Genomic DNA, 14,420 nt, shown 5'->3' with positions numbered 1-14,420 from the left:
TTGCCCTCGGATACGCATGCTGCGACGACACCGAGTGGTCTAATGGCGATAATCCACGTACCGGGAGGATTTCTTTCAAGAGAGTCCACGTGGTCCCAGCCGCGCGGAATAACAGATGAGACCAAACTCGTTCGATGCCCGACCAGTTATTATTTATCTAGAATCCCCCCCCCCCTCCCCATCCTCCCTTCCTTTCTTCCTAGAAACCTTCCTATTTACAAACCCTAAACCTAAGCTACTAACACTGGAGGATGATTCTTCCCCGTCACCTTTCGTTACCTCTCCGTTAATCGCAAAGTCGCCCCGTAGCTCTTAGCGCGTCCACCGAGTCAGCTGGCAGTTGATGTTCTGTTGCAGCTCCAACAAGCCGTCCATGCTGGCCATGCGGGTTTGCTGCTGCGCTTGCTGCCATTCTATACGGTTCCGGGTCAATGTCGCGTTCGTTCGATATTTGCGTTGTTGCGCGCATCCTTGTTGCTAACTTCGACAGTGTCTCGGCGTGTTTTGCTTTATCGAGATCCGGCTGGGTTCCATGCTATACCCTCATGACCGAGTATGTCGTATGTTCGGGGTTCGGTTCGGAACCTTCTCTTTAGGCGGCGGCTTCATGGCTTCCAAGGTCCATATTGCAAGTGCTTTCGGCTGTGTCTTGGTTCTCATTCTGCTTCCTCTCATATTTCAAGTGCTTTGGCCTGTGGCCAGATCTTCCGGTTGCTTAGCCCGTCTTCCAGCATGGTCTCTATTATGTGCTAGCCCGCTACCGCGGTGCGATTCCTGGCTCCAATTCCAAAGCATCTGTCTTCTGCGTGCAGTTTGTAAAATTTGTTGACGTACTCGGCGGACGGACTAAACCCACTGGAGCGATACGAACGAAAACGGGTCGGTGGTGAAAGGTAGATGGGGTCGTTACATACCCCCCGCACTTGAAGCGATTAGTTACTCCCCAATTACCAGGTAGTAACCCGTTGGATTAAGACTGGTTTCTAGATCCATCTAAAGCAATTACTAACCCTAGAGATTCGGTGCGGACCTTAACCGTCTGTTCTGCTCTCAGTCTGCCAGGAGGGGGGATTCCTGGCGTGCCACCACGGTTTCCTATTTCGTCCCTGCTGCTTCCCCACCTAAGCGGTATCCTTCGCGCCGCATAGTTTTCCTACACTCCTGGCAGCAGAGGCTCTTCTCGGTGCTTGGCGTTTTTTAATCTTTCCCCTCATGCGTTTCGCTCCGATCCACTGTTCCATGCATGCTCTCTATTTATGCTAGCTACCCTGTGTGCTAGCACCCACAGCTATATCGATAGCGCAAACGGCGAATATCTGTGCCTGGTCGAAAGGTGCTCGTCCCCATCACAATAGCCATGGTATCCTGCCACAGGATGTTACGTAGAGTGCGGTGGTTTGATTTGATCGTGCGTTGTTTGTGGAAACCATCGATAAACATGAACCTACACTGGCCACTGTATTCTTAAACATTGCAGACAGGAAGTGGTAAAAGCGTACCATGATTACTATTAACCAAAAGCTCATAACACCTGAAAAATAGATTACATGAATTTATGTTGGCTATTGAACATTTTCATCAGGACACTTACTTGTTCGGATACCTTGGGTAGTAGGGGCACGGCTATTACTGGCTCCGTTAAAGTTAATAAGGCCTCAATTTTACGTACTTTCTACTTAAAAACAGTATTTTTTAAATTGGCGTGTTGTTGTTGTCGCATAGTAGTTCAATTAGTCAAAATTAGATGTAGGAAAATGATAAAATAAAACTTAAATATGGCTTTTTACCTGAATTCAGTGCATAAATGCATTTAGAAAATAATGGAAATCATATAAAACACCAGTTAACGATGCAATATGCAATGTGCGCATCGGCTAAATATGTTGCGCATATTTGGGGTTTTTGGGGTTTTTTGGGGTTTTGGGGTAATTTCGAAAAAAACAAGCCCCCCGGCGGGGACGTCAAACTAATTAAAAAACCGTTTATTTTCGCGCCTTTTGATTTTCGCTTTGGAAATTGGAAATTTTTGGAAAAAATCGCTTAAAAATGCTGTCTTCTGATAGAAATCGCACTAAAAAAGATAAGGTAAGTAACAAATAACTAAAAAAAGGCAAAATTCCTAATTAGTCCCGCTTTTCTTTTTTTCCAATAACCATAGATGCACTAAAACAATTGGAGAAAGCGTCGGCGGTTGACTTTAAAGTCAAGGTGCTTGAGGTGCTCGCACCTCAAATAGCAGGAACACCCAACCCGAAAACTGTACATAGAGCGGTGTTCAGGAGCTTGTTCGCCCCAGATCTAGTAAAAAGTCTTGTCTGGGAGCGAAACATTAGAGGGAAGCTACAATTACTTAAGCACCCTAATATTGTAAGTTTGTATATATACATTAGTTTAAAGTTAAGTAGTAGTTTAAGGGGGGGCTTTGATTATTTCAGGTCAAAAAAGCACTTATTTTTGACAATTTTTAGTGAAGTAACCATTCAACTTTAATTTTTCAAAATAATCTCATAATAAACTACAACTTTTCAAGTACATTTGGTTCTATTTTGGGAAAGATTTGTTAAAAACTACGTTCATGGCACCCGATCTAGAAAGGCAAGTTTGCAAAAATGTACTTTTTACGGTGCCAATCGTAGCCACGTGCTGGGTCATCAGAAATATTCAAATAAATATTCTTTTGTCAGATTATAAGTTTATCCAGGTAGCCCCGTCGAGTTTTTGTTAAATTTCCCATTTTTCAATTTTTGGCAGATTTTTGAAGTTGAAAAAGTGATGCTTTTCTCGACATTGCCTCAAAAAACTACACTTTACATGATTCAAAAAATTGTTTAAAAAATGTATTAACAATTTTTACAAAATCTCGTCGGGGCTACCTGGCAAATAGTATAAAGATTAAGTGTTCAAAATTTCAAATTGATCGGTCCAGTAGTGTTTATGCTACGCTGGGCACCGACTTTGAAAACGCAGGTTTTGGGAATCGCGATTCAAAGTCGCGAGATGCATTGAGCCTTGTATGAAACTCTGTTTTTCAAAAATCAATATCTTTGTCAGTTTGGCTTCGATTGATCCCAAAACTTTACACAATACTCTTGAAAGGATAAACACTCATAAAAAATTATAAAAAGAAATGCGAAGAATTAAAATAAAATACCGAAGCCCCCCGAAGAAGTTTAAGTAAAAATAAACTCTGTTGTTTTTTAAAAAATAAGTTTAAGTATAAAAATAAATAGTTAGGTTAGTGTAGTAGTTATTAAGTAAGTATAAGGTTAGGCTTAGGTTCTGTTTTAAGTAAGTGTTTAGCGTTTAGATTAAGCTTTGTATATACGTTCTTAGTTTAGTTTAGTTATTAAGCCATAGTTTAAGTTTAAGTTAAGTTTAAGGCTAAGTAAAGAAGTTGAATATTGAATTCAAGCTAAATGAGTACCAATTATTCATTCATAAGGAGTTATTATCCCCAGCAACACAATCCTTTTTGCAATTCTTGCGATTATGAGTTGAGGCAATTAACCGTTTATTAACTGTTGGGGAATTTGCGGACAATCAGCAAAGACTATTCGGTTAAGCTACGTTATCGCTGACATCATCAAAAGGTAATATTTAACAAAAGGTATCATGCATTTTAACGCTATAGCAGCTTGCCCAATGTGCAAAGAGACTAAAACACGTTGAAACTATTCATCCGAAGTTGCGGTCTTAAAAACCAACGACAAATATCGCCGCGGTTTGGATCCAAACTACTATCTGGTTTAAAATAATCGGATTATCAAATCCCTGCACGAAGCTTTGAACAACTTCGAAATTGAAGAAAACATTCCTGTAGCTGAGCCAAGGCACATGTTGCACTTAGGTCCCACGCACAGTATGATGAAACATTTCTCTTTGAACCATCCTCTAGAATATCAGCGGAAATTCAACACAATTGTTTCAAAGTTAGTCTTTACAACGGCAATGACGGATTCCAGAGACATTAACACCATGCACTCGTTCAACAAATAGTAGCAGCTGTATATACTTTGGGCTTTTGTGGGCGCCCCACAACCTCAAGTGCAGATCCCTCCGAGGTTTCACATGCTCGAAACCAACCGACACTAATACTCAATTATAGTACTATCTCTCGCTATTCATCTGCTGTCGATGAGAGAAGATGGGATTCATGGTTACAATAATTTTCTATAACTTAAAAAAATCGCATTAAGTTCTATTGCCTTGCATCTATTAATTTTTAATCCATCAACCCGGAACGGGGCGCATGTCTGCCATAAATGATCCTTGCATAGGAATAAAACCAAAACTTTCCGGATTACTTCTGGTACTACGTATAACTATAATTACTAATTTGCAAATTACATCACTAAAGTTTATATCAAGACTTTCATCCTCGAGAAGATCCACATTGTCTGAAGTAAACTGAAGGAGGTTCACTCTATCTGACATACTATTGAATGTGGAGCGGTAGGTTACAAGTTCCTGCCGGAAATATGAGACTCGGTAGCATAGTCCTTACCGATTAATAATAAGCCACTACCGCTCCGTGCCAAAAACCATTTGTCTCGGAAATTAGCTGTTAACATGCAATTTTTATTTAGAAAAACCTCGCCATATCTTTGTCTACCATCTACTCTCATTTCTAAAGGGTTGTTTAATTCTGGATACTTTCTTATATTAAATCTCGGTCGCGCGAGGAATATTCTGAATAATTCAGTGTTGGTTGGATTTCTGATACCTATTTTGTACTGATTTCTAACATACAAATCCTCGAAGGAATCTGCACTTAAGTTCGGGAGCGGACAAAACCTCCTCACAGCACGTAAAAGATGTACGTGACTGTGAATCTTGACGCGTATAACCTCATTTAGTAGACGGTCTGCTAATGTGATGTTATTTTCCGTCAGAAAATATTCCGACGAAAGTAACGTAACAGCCGTATGTAGCTTATCATAAATTTTATACGCGTTTTCCGGTAACACTTTCTTAAATATTGGTGCCCCGTAATCCATATACAAATTTTAGTAAATTCTGCCGCTTGACAGGGATGCAACATGCCGCAGCCGTAAGCGCGAGCGAGAAAACAAATTCCGCGTTTTCCGCCACCTGAGATGCAAAATGCTGTCAGACGTGAGCGCGAGCGAGAAAACAAATTCCGCGCACCTCGAATCGAGAGAGGAGAACGTGCGCCAGAGCGAACGCGCGAGAGCGAAGCGTGCGAGAGCAAAACGCGCAGCGCCAGAGAGAAACGCGCTGTGGAGAAATCAAAGAGCGAATCGCGCGGGCAACTTTGATTTTCTGCACCGTGCATGCAATGGGGAATGGAAAAATGCACCAATTTGCTGCCCGAAAATGGATTTCAAAAGCTATTTTACTCATAGACACGAAATGCACAATATGAGATTGGAAAATATAACTCAAGTTAAACCAATCTTGCGCTGTTTTCCACCTCGAAACGAAGCTAGACTCGACTCTACGGACGCTGATGTGGTGGTTTTCAATCTCTGCAATGATTGAATGTGTTCTGGCAAGTGCAATAAACTGTGTCCTAATAAGTCATCCACGCTTGCGTTCCAGGACATCGTAGCATATGATCGCTACGTTAAGCCGCTGACCGCGTAACGGTTGCCGATGCAAAATGGGACAGGCAGCCACTCACTGGACTCGCTGCATGCGCCAGAATGAATCCGAGGTATTTAGCCACCAGCCACCACTCTTTAGAATGATTAGAATGGGATCGCTCCTTGCAACACATCGTGCCAGATTTTATCCTAGCGAAACGAAGGCTATGCAACTTGGACTGGGAAAGTGGCGGGTCGCTTTTCCTTGATGTACCTGAAATCACCTGGACCTGGACATGGTAGAAGCTGTTTTCGAGATCAACCTTGGCAATCGAAGTACAGCCGACAGGTAGAGAAGCCGACGCTTCTATGCTGGCAATGGTCTGTCTGATGGACCTTGCCGGCCTGGCAAGTCACCGGAAAAATGTGTGCCTAATCGCTATCCATGGCTACACGCGGTCAGAGGAATGGTTTACTGTCCGACTGTCTCTATTCCTGATCAAAATAGGATCGCTCCTTGCAACACATCGTGCCAGATTTTGTCATTGTCAGATTTTGTGCGAAACGAAGGCTATGCACCCTGGGCCGTGGAGAGGAAAGTGGGATTCATTTCCTTGGTGAACCTTAAATCACCTGGGCCTGGACATGGTACAAGCTGTTCTTGCTTGAGATCGTCCTTGGCAATCGAAGTGCAGCCTACAGGTGGTCTGGCAAGTCACCGGAAAATGGTGGCTTCATCGCTATCAATGGCACCGTGGAAGAGCGGCCACCAGAACCTGGAAATGGTCAGCAAATGGCATGCGCTGTTAGTGGTTTTTGAGCGTCACCACACAGCAGGTAACACCCAACCTTATGATGAATCCGAATGGGATCGCTCATTGCAACACATCGTGCCAGATTGCAGATTTTCTATTCTTATCATAGCGAAACAAAGGCTATGAAACCGGGGCTGTGGAGAGGAAAGTGGCGGGTCTCATTTCCTTGGTGGACATGAAATCACACCTGGACATGGCAGAAGCTGTTCTTGCTCGAGATCGTCTTTGGCAATCGAAGTGCAGCCTACAGGTGGCCTGGCAAGTCACCGGAAAAATGGTGGCTTCATCGCTATCAATGGCACCGTGAAGGAGCGGCCAACAGAACCTGGAAATGGTCCGCAAATGGCATGCGCTGTTAGTGGTTTTTGAGTGTCACCTCACAGCAGGTAACACCCAACCTTATGATGAATCCGAATGGGATCGCTCATTGCAACACATCGTGCCAGATTTTGTCATTGCGAAACGAAGGCTATGCAACCTGGGCTGTGGAGAGGAAAGTGGCGAGTCTCATTTCCTTGGTGGACCTGAAATCACACCTGGACATGGCAGAAGCTGTTCTTGCTTGAGATCGTCTTTGGCAATCAAAGTGCAGCCTACAGGTGGCCTGGCAAGTCACCGGAAAAATGGTGGCTTAATCGCTGGCACCGTGGCGGAGCGGCCACCAGAACCTGGAAATGGTCAGCAAATGGCATGCGCTGTTAGTGGTTTTTGAGTGTCGCCTCACAGCAGGTAACACCCAACCTTACGATGAATCCGAATGGGATCGCTCATTGCAACACATCGTGCCAGATTTTGTCATAGCGAAACGAAGGCTATGCACCCTGGGCCGTGGAGAGGAAAGTGGGATTCATTTCCTTGGTGGACATGAAATCACATCTGGACATGGCAGAAGCTGTTCTTGCTTGAGATCGCCCTTGGCAATCAAAGTGCAGCCTACAGGTGGCCTCAAACGCCAGGGGTCTAGAACTTCTAGCGGCAATGGACCTGGCAGGACTCACCTTGCTAAACCGCGGAACCAGTCCAACGTACTTGGGCAGATGCGGTCAACGAACATCGATCGTTGACGTGACGTTTGCATCTCCCAACGTAGCGGGCCCAGGCGACTGGCGTGTGGATCCGCGGGAAAATGGCTCGGATCATGCTGCCTTATGCTACACTGTAGGAAGACCACCACTACAGGTAGGATCCCAGAATCGGGAAAATAGGGCTAGACGAAGTGAGCCAACGGGATGGGTCATGCGGCAGTTCGAGGCTGAAACGTTCGAACTGGCACTGGATGCGCTGCGATTCGGCGAAGTAAATCAGGATGCGGCATCAGTAATGGATGGATTGACGAAGGCCTGTAGCGAGATCATGGCACCATCCAGACCAAACGGCCGAAAGTGCAAGAAAGCGTACTGGTGGACGGACGAAATTAGAGAGCTCCGCAAAACTTGCACCAAGGCGCGCAGGAAGCTACACAACACAAAGAACGCCGAGCGTAGGATCGAAAGATTGTCTGAGTATCGACTAGCGCGAAAGGCACTTAGGGTGGCTATCCGACGCAGCAAGAGGGAGAAGCTCAAAGAATTGGCGTCACTAGTAGACGATGACCCTTGGGGAGAAGGCTATCGAATTGCTATGATCCAGGTGCGTGGCAGCCGATTGCCTCAAGAAACGGATCCCACAATAATGCACAGGATCGTCGATGATCTGTTTCCCCAGCATCCCCCCATGGAGTGGCCCACTACTGCCTTGGAAAATGCAACAGCAGCTGTCCGTCCGGTGACCACCGAAGAGCTGATGGACATCGCGAGCTCCCTCAACGCAGTCAAAGCTCCTGGTCCTGACGGCATTCCAAATGCGGCGGTGGCGACAGCCATAAAGCTATACCCGCAGGTGTTCAGGGGGATGTTCCGGCGTTACTTGGACGATGGTGTCTTCCCGGAAGAATGGAAGCTCCAAAGGCTGGTATTGCTCCCGAAACTGGGCAAGCCCCCGGGATTGTCGTCCTCGAGTAGGCCTTTATGCATGCTCAACACCGTCGGTAAAGTGTTTGACCGCATCATACTCGAGAGACTGAACGATCAGCTGGAACGCGACCCAGGCGGACCGCGACTCTCCGAGCGTCAGTACGGTTTCCGCAAAGGGAGATCTACTATCGACGCAATCCAGCAAGTAGTCCAATATGGTGAGGAATGGCGGCAATCAGGCGCGGTCTGTATGGCTGTGGCGTTGGATGTCAAAAACGCCTTCAACTGCGCCAGCTGGACGAGGATTGGCGAGGCACTCAAAGCCAAAGGATCCCCAAAAGGGCTCCTCAAGGTACTCGGGAGCTACTTCAGGAATCGAAGGCTGGTGTACAGCACTGACGCAGGCCAGATGGAGCGGGTAGTGTCGGCAGGAGTACCGCAGGGCTCCATATTGGGACCGACGCTATGGAACGTCATGTATGACGGAGTGCTTGAGGTAATGTTGCCTGAGAGGGTGCGCACCATAGCGTTCGCCGATGACCTGATCCTGCTCGTTCCTGGTGCCGACCACGACGACGCAGTGCGGATCGCCGAAACTTCCATTGAGGCGATAAATCAATGGATGAGGCGAAATTCGCTCAAGCTGGCCCTAGAGAAGACGGAAGCCCTCTTCTTCAGCAGCGGTGCGCCGAGCCAGGGGCGAAAGTTTAAGGCGGGAGGTGTGGAATGCACCACGACCGAAACTATCCGCTATCTTGGCGTCGTGCTGCAGGACCATTTGCAGTGGCAGCCCCATGTGAAGTACGCCACGGAAAAGGCGTCTCGCACCTCGGGCGCCCTCCGACTCCTGATGCCAAGACACGGCGGCCCGTCTTGCACGACACGTCTGCTATTGGCAAATGCGGCCACCTCAGCATTACGTTATGCGGCACCGGTGTGGGCACGCGCGGTGAGGCAAAAGGGTAATACCGGATTGCTGAACGCAGCCCAGCGACTGATGGCCATCACAGCAACGAGCGCATTCCGCACCGTAGCACACTGGAATATAGTGCTGGTCGCAGGAATGACGCCAGTCTGTTTGCTGCTGTTGGAAGACCAGCGCTGTCAGGAATACTTCTGGGAGGAACGTCGCCTTCAGCGTGTCCCGGAAGCATCGGAGGCCGTACGCAAGCGTGAACATATGGCAACCATTCAGCAATGGCAATCCCTATGGGACGCCGGAGCTGTTGGAGTAAGAGCTAGCCGTTACGCAAGGTGGACCCATCGGGTGATTCCAGAAGTCGCTGCCTGGGTGGGAAGAAAGCACGGGCAAGTAGACTTCTTCCTAGCTCAGATACTCACGGGCCACGGGTTCTTCCGAGAGTACCTGCAAGTGATGCAGTTCACGACCTCACCGAACTGTACTCACTGCCCGGGAATCGTGGAATCCGTGGAGCACGTCTTGTTTGAGTGTCCGAGATTCGAGAGACACTGGAGGCAGAGCTCCTCAGTAGTCACGAGCGGTGGAAGGAGGTCAGCCGTGGGTGTCGTTTGATCATGAGGAGACTCCAAAGGCGATGGGATCTGGACCGGGCTGCGGCTCGAGAGGCGGCATCGGCTGAGGCTGAGGCTGCATCGCGAGCACCTGCTACAGATACTCGTCGAAGGAGTAGCATCAGGCGTCGAGATACTCGCCCTGAATGAGCAGTCTTAGTCTGCTGGTGCGGAAGCCCGGGCAAGCAACATCATGCACAGGCAAGCCCAGCAAGGACCTTCATGACGTACCATTAAGTTGTGAAGTCGGCTTGAGTAAGCCATTCTCCCCTTCCCAGCAGTAGCCCAGATGGTGCCAGCCGGGAAGGATCAGGGGAAGAGAAATAAGGTGGTTTTAGTGAGGTAGGGCCCTTATGGTAGCTTCTTGGGCCAGTCCGCACACTGTTCTCCAAGGTCAGGGGCTTTGTGGGCTTGGCTTGCGTCAGGCACACCCCGCTTTACCCTTGGAGTTCGTCATAAAGATTTCCACCTTCAGGAAAAAAAAAAAAAAAAGCCTACAGGTGGCCTGGCAAGTCACCGGAAAAATGGTGGCTTAATCGCTATCAATGGCACCGTGGAGGAGCGGCCACCAGAACCTGGAAATGGTCAGCAAATGGCATGCGCTGTTAGTGGTTTTTGAGTGTCACCTCACAGCAGGTAACACCCAACCTTACGATGAATCCGAATGGGATCGCTCATTGCAACACATCGTGCCAGATTTTGTCATTGCGAAACGAAGGCTATGCAAACTGGGCTGTGGAGAGGAAAGTGGCGGGTCTCAATGCCTTGATGGACCTGAAATCACCTGGACCTTGACATGGCCGAAGCTGTTTTTGTTCGAGATCGTCTTTGGCAATCGAAGTGCAGCCTACAGGTGGCCTGGCAAGTCACCGGAAAATGGTGGCTTAATCGCTATCAATGGCACCGTGGAGGAGCGGCCACCAGAACCTGGAAATGGTCAGCAAATGGCATGCGCTGTTAGTGGTTTTTGAGTGTCACCTCACAGCAGGTAACACCCAACCTTACGATGAATCCGAATGGGATCGCTCCTTGCAACACATCGTGCCAGATTTTGTTATAGCGAAACGAAGGCTATGCAACCTGGGGTGTGGAGATGAAAATTGCGGGTCTCATTTCCTTGGTGGACCTGAAAGCACCTGGACCTGGACATGGTAGAAGCTGTTCTTGCTTGAGATCGTCCTTGGCAATCGAGGCGCAGCCTACAGGTGGCCCGGCAAGTCACCGGAAAATGGTGGCTTAATCAATGGTTACACGCGGTCAGAGGAATGGTTTACTGTCCGACTGTCTCTATGCCTGATCAAAATAGGATCGCTCCTTGCAACACATCGTGCCAGATTTTGTCATAGCGAAACGAAAGGCGTCATCCACGCTTGCGTTCCGTGACATCGAAGCTCATGATCACTGCGTTAAGCCGCTGACCGCGTAACGGTTGCCGATGCGAAATGAGACAGGCAGCCACTCACTGGACTCGCTGAATGCGCCTGAATGAATCCGAGGACCAGAATGAATCCGAGCCACCAGCCACCACTCTTTAGAATGATCAGAATGGGATCGCTCCTTGCAACACATCGCGCCAGATTGCAGATTTTCTATTCTTATCATAGCGAAACAAAGGCTATGAAACCGGGGCTGGGCATGATGGACCTGGACAAAACAGAAGCTGTTCTTCCTTCCGCCCTTGCCAATTGAAGATCAGCCGACAGGCGGATGATCAAGCGCGGATGGACCTACCCTGGCATCGGTCAGTCGGACAATGGACTGGCAAATCACTGACAAAAGGGAACCTGGAAATGGTTGATCTCTCCAGCATCCCGGTGAACCGATAAAAGTTACACAAGTCTTGCATCACCAGTGACGAACATTTCGCAATGGCGCTTACCATACTTTCTAATCTTAATTTAAGAAATCAAATTAAAAACTGGAAAACATGGAAAGTGCTAGAATGGCCTGGAAAGGCATGGAATGGCCTGGAAAGGCATGGAATGGCATGAAAGGGCATGGAATGGCAGTTAATAAACATGATAAGCAAGGAAATAAAACATTTCAAAAATTAATGTTTCATACTCTATTCCTGTAACCGGGCCGTTTAGCTAGTCCATATACAAATTTTAGTAAATTCTGCCGCTTGACAGGGATGCAACATGCCGCAGCCGTAAGCGCGAGCGAGAAAACAAATTCCGCGTTTTCCGCCACCTGAGATGCAAAATGCTGCCAGACGTAAGCGCGAGCGAGAAAACAAATTCCGCGCACCTCGAATCGAGAGAGGAGAGCGCGCGCCAGAGCGAAGCGCGCGAGAGCGAAGCGTGCGAGAGCGAAACGCGCAGCGCCAGAGAGAAACGCGCTGTGGAGAAATCAAAGAGCGAATCGCGCGGGCAACTTTAATTTTCTGCACCGTGCATGCAATGGGGAATGGAAAAATGCACCAATTTGCTGCCCGAAAATGGATTTAAAAAGCTATTTTACTCATAGACATGAAATGCACATACGAGATTGGAAAATATAACTCAAGTTAAACCAATCTTGCGCTGTTTTCCACCTCAAAACGAAGGTAGATTCGACTATACGGTCGCTGCTGTCGTGGTTTTCAATCTCTGCAATGATTGAATGTGTTCTGGCAAGTGCAATAAACTGTATCCTAATAAGTCATCTACGCTTGCGTTCCAGGACATCGTAGCATATGATCGCTACGTTAAGCCGCTGACCGCGTAACGGTTGCCGATGCAAAATGGGAAAAGCAGCCACTCACTGGACTCGCTGCATGCGCCAGAATGAATCCGAGGACCAGAATGAATCCGAGCCACCAGCCACCACTCTTTAGAATGATCAGAATGGAATCGCTCCTTGCAACACATCGTGCCAGATTTTATCCTAGCGAAACGAAGGCTATGCAACTTGGACTGGGAAAGTGGCGGGTCGCTTTTCCTTGATGTACCTGAAATCACCTGGATCTGGACATGGTAGAAGCTGTTTTCGAGATCGTCCTTGGCAATCGAAGTACAGCCGACAGGTAGAGAAGCCGACGCTTCTATGCTGGCAATGGTCTGTCTGTTGGACCTTGCCGGCCTGGCAAGTCACCGGAAAAATGTGTGCCTAATCGCTATCCATGGTTACACGCGGTGAGAGGAATGGTTTACTGTCCGACTGTCTCTATTCCTGATCAAAATAGGATCGCTCATTGCAACACATCGTGCCAGATTTTGTCATTGCGAAACGAAGGCTATGCAACCTGGGCTGTGGAGAGGAAAGTGGCGAGTCTCATTTCCTTGGTGGACATGAAATCACCTGGACCTGGAAATGGCAGAAGCTGTTCTTGCTTGAGATCGCCCTTGGCAATTAAAGTGCAGCCTACAGGTGGCCTGGCAAGTCACCGGAAAAATGGTGGCTTAATCGCTATCACTGGCACCGTGAAGGAGCGGCCAACAGAACCTGGAAATGGTCCGCAAATGGCAAGCGCTGTTAGTGGTTTTTGAGCGTCACCTCACAGCAGGTAACACCCAACCTTATGATGAATCCGAATGGGATCGATCATTGCAACACATCGTGCCAGATTGCAGATTTTCTTTTCTTATCATAGCGAAACAAAGGCTATGAAACCGGGGCTGTGGAGAGGAAAGTGGCGGGTCTCATTTCCTTGGTGGACATGAAATCACACCTGGACATGGCAGAAGCTGTTCTTGCTCGAGATCGTCCTTGGCAATCGAAGTGCAGCCTACAGGTGGCCTGGCAAGTCACCGGAAAAATGGTGGCTTAATCGCTATCACTGGCACCGTGAAGGAGCGGCGAACAGAACCTGGAAATGGTCCGCAAATGGCATGCGCTGTTAGTGGTTTTTGAGCGTCACTTCACAGCAGGTAACACCCAACCTTATGATGAATCCGAATGGGATCGCTCCTTGCAATACATCGTGCCAGATTTTGTCATTGCGAAACGAAGGCTATGCAACCTGGGGTGTGGAGATGAAAATGGCGGTTCTCATTTCCTTGATGGACCTGAAATCACCTGGACCTGGACATGGCAGAAGCTGTTCTTGCTTGAGATCGTCCTTGGCAATCGAGGCGCAGCCTACAGGTGGCCCGGCAAGTCACCGGAAAATGGTGGCTTAAGCAATGGTTACACGCGGTCAGAGGAATGGTTTACTGTCCGACTGTCTCTATGCCTGATCAAAATAGGATCGCTCCGTGCAACACATCGTGCCAGATTTTGTCATAGCGAAACGAAAGGCGTCATCCACATTTGCGTTCCACGACATCGAAGCTCATGATCGCTACGTTAAGCCGCTGACCGCGTAACGGTTGCCGATGCGAAATGAGACAGGCAGCCACTCACTGGACTCGCTGAATGCGCCTGAATGAATCCGTGGTCTTTAGCCACCAGCCCCCACTCTTTAGAATGATCAGAATGGAACACATCATGCCAGATTTTATCGTTGCCAAACGAAGGCTATGCAACCGGGACTGGGAAAGTGGCAGGTCTCATTTCCTGAATGGACCCGAAATCAGACATGGCCTGGGCATGATTGACCATGGCCTGGACATAATGACCTGGACATGATGAACCTGGACATGGTAGAAGCT

This window comes from Anopheles darlingi, chromosome 2 (assembly GCF_943734745.1).
Source record: "Anopheles darlingi chromosome 2, idAnoDarlMG_H_01, whole genome shotgun sequence".
Classification (NCBI taxonomy): domain Eukaryota; kingdom Metazoa; phylum Arthropoda; class Insecta; order Diptera; family Culicidae; genus Anopheles; species Anopheles darlingi.
The sequence above is the reverse complement of the archived record's forward strand: the minus strand, read 5'-3'. Positions refer to the sequence as shown.